Source organism: Nicotiana tabacum, chromosome 23 (genome assembly GCF_000715075.1).
Source record: "Nicotiana tabacum cultivar K326 chromosome 23, ASM71507v2, whole genome shotgun sequence".
Classification (NCBI taxonomy): Eukaryota; Viridiplantae; Streptophyta; class Magnoliopsida; order Solanales; family Solanaceae; genus Nicotiana; species Nicotiana tabacum.
The window spans coordinates 3,642,278-3,655,231 of NC_134102.1; positions in this window are offsets into that span (position 1 = coordinate 3,642,278).

The following is a 12,954-nucleotide window of genomic DNA, read 5'->3' on the forward strand; positions in this document are numbered from 1 at the left end:
CCATAACCACAGAGAGGCAAATGACACAGTGCCATACAAACCCAAAAAGAACATAACCAATACGCCATCAATCATGCAATACTCAAATACTTATCTCGCCCAAATTCCGTTATAAGGCCCCAATAGAACCGCATCATGCGTGCTTATAACCCAAAATTTACAACTCCTCGTAGCATAAAAGAGTAACTCACGGATCATTTCAGAACACGAATAAGCTCAACAACAACCGAATGGCACATCCCCCAGCAATAACAGTATGGAGCCAACCAATCCGACTTGGTGTAGACTACACATCCTAATTGGGCCTACCAATGGACCCCCAAATCAGCTCTAGTCACCCACAAATAGATAAATACCCCCCTGATATTCCACAATGACTGAATCATAACATATACTATCATCTGGCTAGCTTCGGCCACAACTTCACAATCCACAACCATGATACAATCTGCTTCTGAGAACTCACAGTCTCTAAATCCATAGAACACACGAATCACCGTATCTGATCCCATCTCCACCGCCCGAATATCTAATACTTCTCTAATACACGATCATCCCACGAGAAATACTTTTATAATTCTTCTGTGCCACAAAGAAAAATTTGAACATCAGCAGTCGATCAAACAAGAGAGTGTCGAAATACCAATGAAGTATTAATAAATCAAAACACATTGCCCCTTCTGAAATATATACCCTCATCAAGCCATACCAGATAGTAATATCATTTACCTAGTCGTCCAAAACTGTCCATGATGCCTAAGGACTCATGATCTTCCCTTCAAAATTGAATCGTGACCTTACACATGCAATTCTCAATCTTACACAACACACCGCACATACCATGCCATTATACAAAAAATACAAGAGCTTCGTAATCCACTCCGAGTCACCAGTTACTTCATAGTTAATTAGCCAAGAACTTTCCATTTGATCCCATCTAGGAGAAAATCACTATACATCACATGCTCCTCACGCCAGTAGGAAATATACATCTCTAACCGTGGTAGAAACCATCAAGAACTCTCCGAATCCCATTTGCACAAAACCAAACTGTCAAGACTGAACCCCTCTAACTCAACCAGGCTACGCAGGCCGTCTAAACCCAAGAGTATCACCACAAAACACTTGTAGAAACTCTCTACATCATAAGCACCAAAAGAGCCAAGCATATGTTACCATGCTGATCCAACCCATTACCAAACTGTCCTAATTCTTCGAGTTCCTTCTGAATTACCTTGAAATTGATACTCATCCTTGCCATAATACTTTAATCCTCAACCCAAGACTCACGACACAAGACCCTAGCATAAGACTACACCGCACTAAGGCTCATAAGCCGCTGAATGCTCTGTTAAGCACCACAAAAGTACCACAATCGAGATACCCACTCTAAAGAGACCTTCTGTGAATTTCAAGTTGTTCATCTTACCTTCCTGATACTGAAATGTATAATCCACAATGATGTAGAAATACTGCGAGTTTTGACACCATCCAGTACAACCCTCCGATTTAAGCCATGCACAAATCCACAAAATTCTCAACTGCCACATTTAAACCTTGCATCCATTAGAACCATTCTTGAGAGTCTTTCACTCTACTCAGGTCTCAATTAAATTGATCAAACGAACCAAACGACTTGTGCCCCATTAGCACAATAACACCCAAGGAAGTAATCCACTCTTCTAAGTAACCGAGTGAATCCCTACCCCATGCACGCTACATCATTTACAAATAACAACGCAATCATCCAATGTTTCTCATATACCCATAAAGCATAACACAACCCTTATCCAAAATTTCCTTTACTCGCGTCACCCTCGATCTCAACCTCTATAAGCCATATAACTGATTCACCAGTATACCTCAAACTGAAACCAATACAACACATAACCGCGCAATCAACTCGTCGATAGCAGACTCCCCCACTTGGCTCAAGGCCGAGGAATAAAGCATCTGATAACTTACAATAGCCACCCCCATACTAGCATAACACCGCAATAGGATTCAACTAAATCCTTCCTTAAGCTCATGTAACACAAACCACATAATACTTTAAATCATTTGCAAATTTCGCATTCATCCTCGTAACATTCAAGCCAACTTCCACAAGTGATCCAAACTCAAATTGCACTACATATAATTTACTGGTAAAAGAGAACTTTCAACAAAACAACATAGGGATCATACAACCTCAGGACATCCCGCAGGAGATAACCCACCTGCTTAGCCTTAAACTGACATCTTTTTGTACCCTTCCACAGTCATAACTATTACGCAACCACTTAATCTTCCTGAGTCTGAACTCATATCACGGCATGAAAATCTACTCCACTCCTCAACTAAACAACATGAAAAAGATCCTTCAATACACCCATAACTCGAGACTATACGTCAAATCAAGATGGAAATCAACTACCAAATAGTCCTTTCTACACCTCAAGCAAACCTTTCTCGTCACATTCAAATCATATGAACACCTCTCGCAGTCACATCATACTCATCACGTAGCCATCCAACCACAAATTCCACTAATAGGGACACTACTAGACATATAAATCCAAAAGCACGTGCTCACGCAGTAAACACCTCAGTGCTCCAGCTATAGTCAAAACCCAGCCCCAAGTCCCCCAGACTGGTCCATCATCAACACACAGAAATAACATCTCGCCCTCATCCAGGAAATCACCAGCCGTCGATGCATAGCCGATACCGAGTGCTCAATGCCACACGATAATGAAAGAAAGATAAGAAGTATATCCTAAATGTCCTGTAGCCTCTCGAAGATAGGTATGGACGTCATCATACCGATCCGCAAGACTCTACTAGATACTTGCTCATGACTTGTAGAACCTATGAAACTAGAGCTCTGATACCACCTTGTCACGACCCTAAATCCACTAGTCGTGATGACACCTAACCCAACCCGCTAGGTAAGCCAATTAACCACTAACTAATTCCAATAACAATTAATAAAGCAATTAAGTAAAGAAATATCTGAATCTAATACATTCCCCAAGAACTGATAGTACAAATCATGAGCTTCTAAGAATAGAATTTACAAAGCTGATATGAAGTAAAATACAACTTTTGTTTGAAAAGTACATAAATAGAGTTTTTATAAATCTAAGGTTACCATGAACAAGAGGCAGCTACAGTAGGAACACATGTACATCTGCAAATCCGGCAACCATCAAGCACAACAACAACAATAACCAACATCTGCACGCAATATGCAGAAGTGTAGTATTAGTACAACCGACCCCATGTACTGAGTAAGTAACAAACCTAACCTTAGGTTGAAAGCAGTGACGAGCTATCACAAGGTTGGGTCCAATACCGGTATTCTACAACAGTTCATAACAGCATAATGCAAGTAACAAAAGGTATCTCTAAAGTAAGTGTGCTTAGCTCATTTACAGTTCCAGAAAATGGTCATGCTTTCAAGTATCTCAGTGAGAAAATCCAAATCTTTTACCAAAAATGCCAAAAATACGAGCAAGTTTGAAAACTATAATCTTTTTTCAAAATAGCCTTTCCACGATAAATAAAATGTTTCGTTTTCTTTCCAGATAGCAAGTGTGAAAAACCTCTCTATGCCCACATATCAATGTGTGTAAAAAATTCATGAATGACGTGAAATTGTACAACATGAGGAAACTATACAACATGAATGACGTGAAACTGTACAACTGCCCACATATCTATGCCTGTATTTCATGTGTGCATGCTAATGCCATGTATCTCAGAGATGAATCATGTACTCACACTCTCAGAGTACTCAATCTCATTGTCTCACACTTTTCACTCATCACGCTCAACCACTCGGTACTTTATATGGCCCATACGGCCGAGGGAAGATCCATCCTGGAATATATACATCGCTGACCATCAGTAGCTCAGTTGCGAGGAAAAGCCAATCTGGCCCCATGGAGAAGATCCATCTTCAGGTATATAAATTCTTCGGAAAAAATCCATGTCTATGGAAGATCCATCCCTCAATATAATCAACCGCGCTCACTAGGGGTGTACAGACTCCGGAGGGGCTCCTACAGCCCAAGCGCTACCATAAGTCAGATCCAAGCATAAATCAATATAACATGTTACGGCGTGCAGCCCGATCCCATAACTGTCACTCATAATCAGGCTCTCAGCCTCACTCAGTCATCAATCTCTCCAGTGTCACACCTGGGCTCACAATGTCATGAAACTAGACCGACAACAATGATATGATGTATCAATAAACAACAACTATGACTGAGACATGATATTAATGCATGCATATGACTGAGTACAAAATATCAATGAAATCAGTGAGATGGCAACAAGAAATGGCCACTATGGGTCCAAACAATATCAGCATAAAGCCTAAACATGATATTTAGCATGATTGACAGCTCATTTACTTTATCACATAGTAAAAACACAAATATCAAATAAAATAGGGCCACTATACAGTGACATGGGAACAACAGAGTCCAAATTCATAGGGTGCACGCCCATACGCCCGTGACCTAGAATGTGTGTCACCTCTATACCAATCACATAACACGTATTGCGGGGTTAAATACCCTCAACACTAAGTTCAAAAGAGTTACTTACCTCGAACGAGCCAATGCCAATGTCGAGCAAGCCAAGCGATGCTCCAAAATGCCATCCCGCGCGTTCCGACCTCTGAATGGCTCAAAACTAACAAACAACAATTCAAATACATCAAACAATGCTAAAGGAACCAATCCCGATCGTAAAAGATCAAATCTTGAATCAAAGCCCGAAATCGGCCCAAAAGGCCCAATCTTGGCCTGCGCCTCAGAACCCGACAAAACTTATGAAATCCGACAACCAATTTAATTATGAGTCCAACCATACTAGTTACACTCAAATCCGACTCCAAATCGGTGTTTAGAACTCAAAAATTCATATTATGAAACTTTAGGCCAAAACTCCCAATTACTCTTTAAAATTCATCAACCAATTGCCAAAAATGAAGATAGATTCATGAAATGTAATCAAAACTGAGTAGAGAACACTTACCCCAATCTTTGTGATGAAATTTGCTTCAAAAATCACCTCAATCCGAATCCCACATCTCAAAATATGAAGAAAGAACCAAAACCTCAATTATTTTTATAACTCTGCCCAGCTATTCCGCATTTGCGGTTAAAATGTCGCATCTGCGACCTCCGCTTCTGCGGATGACTCGCATCTGCGAAGCCCATGGAGACTGGCCCTTCCGCACCTGCGGATAACCCTCGCTTTTGTGCACCCGCAGGTGCGCCAACAACCTTCGCTTCTGCGCCACTCGCCGCTTCTGCGGCCCCACTGTCGCTTCTGTGACCACCGCACCTGCGTAAACCAGCCGCAGGTGCGGTCACACCAGAACCAGCAGTAATGAACCTATGCGAAAATTTCCAAAATGCTCTGAAATCAATCCGAAATTCACCCGAGCCACTCGGAACACCGTCCAAATATACCAACAAGTCCAATAACATAACACGGACCTACTCGAGGCCTCAAAACACACATAACAATATCGAAACGACGAATCACACCTCAATTCGAAATCATTGAACTTTAAAACTTCAACTTCCACAACCGATGCTGAAACCTACCAAATCATGTCCGATTGACCTCAAATTTTGTACACAAGTCACATTTGACATTACGGACCTGTTCCAATTTTTGGAATCGGAATCCGACTCCGATATCAAAAATTTCACTCCCGGTCAAACTTTTCAAAATTCCAACTTTCGCCATTTCAAGCCAAGTTCTAATACGGACCTGCGAATCACAATTCGGATGCGTTCCTAAGTCCAAAATCACCCAACGGAGCTAACAGAACCATCAAAATTCCAATCCGAGGTCAAATTCTAAAAAGTTAAACTTGGTCAATTCTTTCAAATTTAAAACTTCAACAATGAAATCCATTCTTCCAATTTGATTCCGAATAACATGAAAATCAAAACCGACGATTCACATAAGTCTTAATGCATCATACGGAGCTACTCATGCCCGTAAACTATCGAGCGAAGTGCAAATGCTCAAAATGACCGGTTGAGTCGTTATATTAACAACTAATACTTGGGAGGCCATTAATGATGTTGTTCAATTTTTATATAAATTTTATACAACTACTGTTGAGTTTTCTGGAGCATATTATCCTATTGTTACTATGGCTTTAGTACATATAGCTGAAATATCTTTTCTACTCTCTGAATTTAAGAAGAAAGAAAAATATAAGGATGTTGTTGAAAAAATGCAAGCCAAATTCAAAAAATATTTCTTTCCAATTCCTCCGATTTATTTAATTGGTGCTGTTTTAAATTCTTCTATAAAGATGTCTAATTGTCACCAATTAATCAATGCTTTATATAGTTATATGGAGATTGGATCAACTGAAACCCCAAATATATATTGTTGTATGAACAAGCTAAATGATTATTACAACAATTATATAATTATTATGCAAATATAATTGATTATGCTGTTATTAATGTAGGCAATGTTAATCTCACTATGCATTGTACTACTTCTACTGCATCTGCTAATATCGATGAAGATGAAGGCCTTGATGGTTATAATATTTGGGCTACATTTTCTTCCACTCAAACCAGTAGCAGGAACATTGATGAATTTCAATTCTACTTGCAAAAGCAATTAGAGCCTCGCACTAAGGAATTTTCATCGTTGGGATGGTGGCATGAGAATGAAAAGTAATTTTCTATTCTTTCCGCTATGGCTCGGGACATGCTGAATGTGCCAATTTCAACTGTTGCATCAGAGAGTCATTTAGTCAAGCAAAACAACAACTAGGTAACACCCGTCACTCATTGGGAAGCAATGCTTTGGAAGTTTTAGTATGTTTCAGAGATTGGATTAGATCGAACGAAGAAATCAAGGGCGTGAAGATGTTGATAAACCAGAAGGACGAGGAACTTGGAGATATATTAACACATGGTCAACCCAACTGAATTTAACACTCCAGAAGATGGCCAAGAAGTTTATATTGATTATGAAGAACTTACTAAGACAATGCAAAACCTTTGAAGTTCTAGATTTATATTTAATAATTAAATTTTGAATTTACTCTTTTTTCTTCAATTCAGTTGTTGTTAAATGTAAACTTTAATTTGCAAGTTTGAAATAAGAATTATAAGTGCAATTCTTTTCTATCTTCATTGTATTCTATTATCTTAAATTCTTAATGAAATATTCAAATATTAGAATTTTAAGGCCTTTGAATCCTTTATTCAAACACTCTTTTTATCAGATTATTTTTTTATTTTTTATTTTTATTTTTTATTAATATAAATTACGATAGTTATACAAAATACAAAAAAAAATATATACAAAACCCCGGCCCGGCCCGGAACGGTTCCAGTTCAATTTTTCACCGGATGGGCCCGGACTCGTTAAGCCTGATTTGTAAAATCCGGTAACCGGCCCGAATTGGTGACCGGTCTGTCACTATTTTTCTCAACCCGGCCCGACCCGACCCACCCCTTTGTCACCTTTAGTTGTGTCAATAATATTCTTTATACTATGTTGGTCTTGCATTCGGTGGAGTTAAGCCATTTTTTTGATTTTATCGATTTGCCCTGATTTTATGCTGCTTGATAATACTTTTGATTATAAATAAATTTAATCGAGGTTTAATATTGAGAAAACACTAGGATATCATTTGGCCGGTTATATCTAGATTTAGAATTCAAGAAAAAAATTATATTATATGTATTGATGGTATAAGAATATTTATTCAATCAAATTACTTATTAGATAATTACTGGTAAATATTTTGATAAAATATAATTGGTAATTTAAAATGGTAACATCCTTATTATCACATATTAAAATTATGTGATAAGTGTAAAAAAAAGAAAATTGCACTTTTAGTGTATATAACTTAAATCCCTCGAAACACAAGCCACCACAAGCCAAATTTGTGAGATGAGGAATTTGTTTTGTTATCATTGAGAATTGTGAATGAATTTGAACAAAAATAGGGTGTAACCATGGATTTAACTTTTTGTTTTTTTAAAAGTGGAGAGAGTAAAACGGAGGGGCTCAAGAGTCTAATGAGTTGGCATGAAGCAATATTTGTGGTTCTATGGTTAAATTATCAAAGTTTAACTCTGATATCATGTTAAAAAATTTAAATATCTGATCCAAAAACTAGAGACCAATGAGTGGTGTAGCCGAAGACTATTTAAATTCCTTTAGAAATAATTGCACCACCAGAGACGAACAATATAACATTCTCAACAAAGTTCATGATTAAATTCTTTTTTAGTTAGTTAGAAATTATATTATTGATTGTAGGCTAGGAACTCATATTTTAGCTATATTTTACATTCTAATTACTACACTTTGATTGTATTCGAGCATAATAATTACTAGTACTTTATACTTATTACGTATGTTATGTTGTGTAGGGTGTGATTTCAAGTGAAGAAGCAAGTTTAAAGCTAAAATGGATGATTTGGAGCTTTAAAATCTGAGTAGAAGCCCAAAGAATAAAGTCGGGATCGTGTTCATGGCACGAGAACCAAGTCTGGATGTTAAAAATTGAGAAAAAAAATTACTCTAGGAAAAATGCACTACCACACTACAGGTCACAAGGTGCTAGCGCAAAATTCCCGCAGAGTGGGAAAAACCTTGCTCTCTGTACTTTCCCACTGGTGCGCCTGTATAATTTTCTTAGAGTGTTGTCCACTTCGGCTTGGAAAAAATAGTTTTGTCCGGGCCCGTTCCTATATGGTATAAAATATAAATACATTAAAAACGCAATTTTTTAGAAAACTTTTGACCTTGGAAAATTTTAGAGAGCATTGGAGGTTACAAGACAGAAGATTTCATCATTTTTCTATCAATTCAATACGGAAGTTTGGATTGTAACGTTAGATTGATATTTTCCTACTCTTTAATTCTATTTGTGATAATTTTCTCCATGATTATGGAGTAATTTATATTAGGGTTTGACATGATTTTGTGACTTGATTTTTATGTATGGATTTGATTATTGTTTGATTGCTTGAATTTATTGGGAGAGCTTTAACTCTAGTTGTGATTATATCCATTATTGTATTTAATCAGAATAGGAGCGTAATACTGAATATTATTACAACGCATGCCTTAAACCATTGTGGTACTTCTTTAAAGTAATCGAAAGAGTTTTGTGATCTACCTTTTGAATAAAGAGTGAGAAATATTCGAGAGAAGTTTCTTTTAGACCATTCTTACCAATAGATTCTTGCAAGTTTTCCCGCACTTCATATTAGCTTATTTGAACTGTTTAGATTTAATCGAGAGAGGAACCTGAATCAGAATAATAATATAATAACTTGTTGATTTCGAGAGAATCAATAGAACATTAAGAGTGCAATTTAACAGTGTCGATTCCAGAATAACAATCTCGCACTTATCATGTTATGACCCTTATTTCTCACGTTGATAATAACCCAATTCTGCTAGTCTCTAGTTCTTAGCGATCAATTGTCATTTGCTTTACTTTTAATAGTTAGTTGTAGTTCATAATCATTCCAATCAAAGTCTTAATTATCCTGAATAGCATTGAAGGCGTAAATTAGTAGAACATTGTTTAAATCCAATCCTTGTGAAGACAATAATTAAAATATACTATCTTTGGCTAGCGAGCATCAATTTCGTGTTGTGTTTTGCGCTCGTCAATTACAAAATATATTATTAAAAAAATGCTAAACAAAGAGATAATAAACAAAAAATAGTCTTTCTAAACTTGTCAGTAATACCGCAAGTACCAAAAGTGCATCTCTGTAGTAGAGAATACACTACTAGAAATCTGGTAAAAACCGACCAACTTTGGTCGGTAATGGCCAATAACTGTCCAAAATACGACCATTTACGTGTGGACAGTATTTTAGAGGTCGACAAAGGCATACCGACCAAAGTTGGTCGGAAATTACAGACCAACTTTGGTCGATCAATTAAATTAAAAAAAAATTGCAAAAAAAACCCGACCAAAGTTGGTCGATTTTTTTCGACCAAAGTTGGTTAGTATTTTAATTATGTAATCAAAAGATTCACCATCTGGGAATCGAATGGGGGTCTATACTGTGGCAGAAAACTATTTTATCACTAGACCATTGGTGCATTTTATTTTAAGGCTGTCTTTTATTTGATTTATACTCTTTAATTATATTTTCGCACGAAAATAACCGACGAAAGTTGGTCGGTTTTTTTAATATTAATATTTATTTATTTTAATTGAAAAACCGACCAAAGTTGGTCGGTTTCTTGAAAAATAAATTTTGCGGGACTCAAAAATAGTTTTTCGCATTTTTGTGCCAAAGAAAACTGACCAAAGGTGGTCGGTTTCGTAAAAAAAAATTAAAAAATAAAATATTTTGAAAAACCGACCAACTTTAGTCCATTTTTTGGCCTTTTTTTGACCGACCAAAGTTGGTCGGTCGACCTTGATCGGTTTTTGCCGAATTTCTAGTAGTGATACAATGCCAAAGAAAGATACACATAAAAAAGACATAAATATTATTCCATATGAGCTTGCTTCTTTGCTGAAAATCAAAATGTATAAATAAGTATTATTCGGGAGATTTTTTACCTATTAAGACAACAACAAATAGTATCACTTTGACCAAACTTAGGGTTAGGTATACACAACCCCACAAAATAATCCAAACGCTTGCATGGCTTCTTGCAGTCTAGATGACTTGTGCATGGGCCCAAATATACGCCGCATATCTCCTCCGAACCATTCACATGGTTTTCTACATTTAAAGAGAAAAATGAGAGTGAAAAGAAAAATAGATACTTAAACAATAAGTAGAGAAGCTAAAAAGAACAATTCCTTCTCTTAAAAAGAATAAAAGTCAAAGCACTATGATTAAAACCTTTAATTCTTTAATTCAATTCAAATATCAATTTATTAAAATACAATTTATGTAATTAGAAATTAGACAAGAATGCTACTTATAAATAACACTTTTCATAATTAAAAAAACTATTAATATAAAAATAAGTTGTGGTCAAAGAAAAACATGTTTGATAACATCATGTAAGGTGCAATGGTATGATTTTAATAATGTTTTATCCTAACCTTTGGCTTGAGAAAGAAGAAGAAAAAGTAAAACAAAAGCAACTTTGTATGAAGCCATTCTCTCTTTGTATGATGCTATTCAATATAGTCTTAGGAGACAAAAAGTTTATAAAAACATGTGTGATTTTATTGATGAAATCATATGGAATTTATAAAGAGTTTAGTATAGAAATTTTAAGGTATAATTAATAACTTACCAATATTGACTCTCTAAAAATGGAAAAAAATATAATGAGTTAAGTCAAAATGTATCAAAGTTAGATTAAGATAATCAGATGGAGCTAGATTGACAAAGTTCGATTCTTATTATCATCAATGTAGTCTTATTGCTACGAACTTCTACACAGACTTTAAATGTTGAACTCACCAATTTAAAATTTAAAATCTGTCTTTAATCATCGTACGTGCTTTATACAATTTTATATATTTTTTCTTTTGGTCACTCCAGCAGTTGTAATTTGTTAGTCGTGATTAGTTGACCTATTAAATTTAAATATCAGAATTGATGTACTCGATTAAAAAGGAATGGAGAAACAGAAATGTTTGTTTGTGATAGATTGACAATTAAACCTATTAGTCATCATAATTTATATTTTCTATTATTAAGCAACGTAATTAAAACTATATGTGTGCTCCTTATGTACCTTAATTTACAAATCTAATACTTTCTAAAATGATTAATCTTTTGTTGCAACAAAAGAATAATATATCCTACTCATATCAGGGGTGGAGCTAGCATATGCCGATTACGGGTTCGGCTGAACCTAGCAACGTTGGTTCAAGCCTATATTTGTCTAAAAAAAAAAATAGAAAATGGGTAACATATTAATTTAGAACCCAATAACTTTAAAAAAAAACTAGAATCTCGAACCTATTAGCTTCATATCCTCGCTTTACCTCTTCTCATAATGACATATTTTCTACGTATAATTAGTATGGTTTCTCGCCCCATAACACCAGCCATATTCAAATTCTATTGCGTTGATCAAATTAAAGTTTAGAAACTTCAATTTCGAAATTTTCAAGCCAGAATTACGTAATAGATAATTTCTTAATTCGACATAGATAAATCAGAGCTTGGGAGATCTAACCATTCAGTATTCGAAGCTCATTGATTTGGCTAATTCGAATTTGCGTCAAGTAGTCACACTAATTAAGAGGGGTAAACATAAAACGTCTTCTACCAATAAGTAATTTATTTCCCGGCATAGGAGGATCTAGTGTACAACTTATGGGTTCGTTAGAATCTAATCGTGTTGACTTAACCCTGTATATGTATTCAAAATTCACTAAATGAGTAAAAATAATATATTTCAAACCCAACAATCAAACGTGATGTGGTAGAATTCCAAACTCGAACCCATATAATTAGTATATAATCTATGTATACCGACTCTAAAGTAAACAATGAATCTGACCGGTTATTTGTGTAACAATCCCATACTTATTTTTGAGATAACCTAAGTTTTGCTATATATTTTTACCATATAGAATGAGGAGCAACTAACCAAAAGCATTATCACCCTTTTACACTATTTTCATACGAAGTTTCTTTCTTTTTTTCTGTTGGTGGAATTGATCTCCCAATTTAATTTAGTATGAAATCAAAATTAAAGTAAAAATTGTACGGGCGCCTTATTTGGTCGCCCTTTTTAAACTTATACCCGTTTTATTTTTCCGTTTGCATCCTTACCCATTTTTTTGTTAAAAGCATTTTAAAAAGACGATTTTGCCCTTCTTTAATAAAAGACTATTGACAAAACCGTAGATTACATGGCAAAACTTCAGTATGTTTTGGTATGAAAATTTTGCAAATGAACTAAATAACTTCAGCATGCAATAGAAAAAACTAATTAAAAAATTAC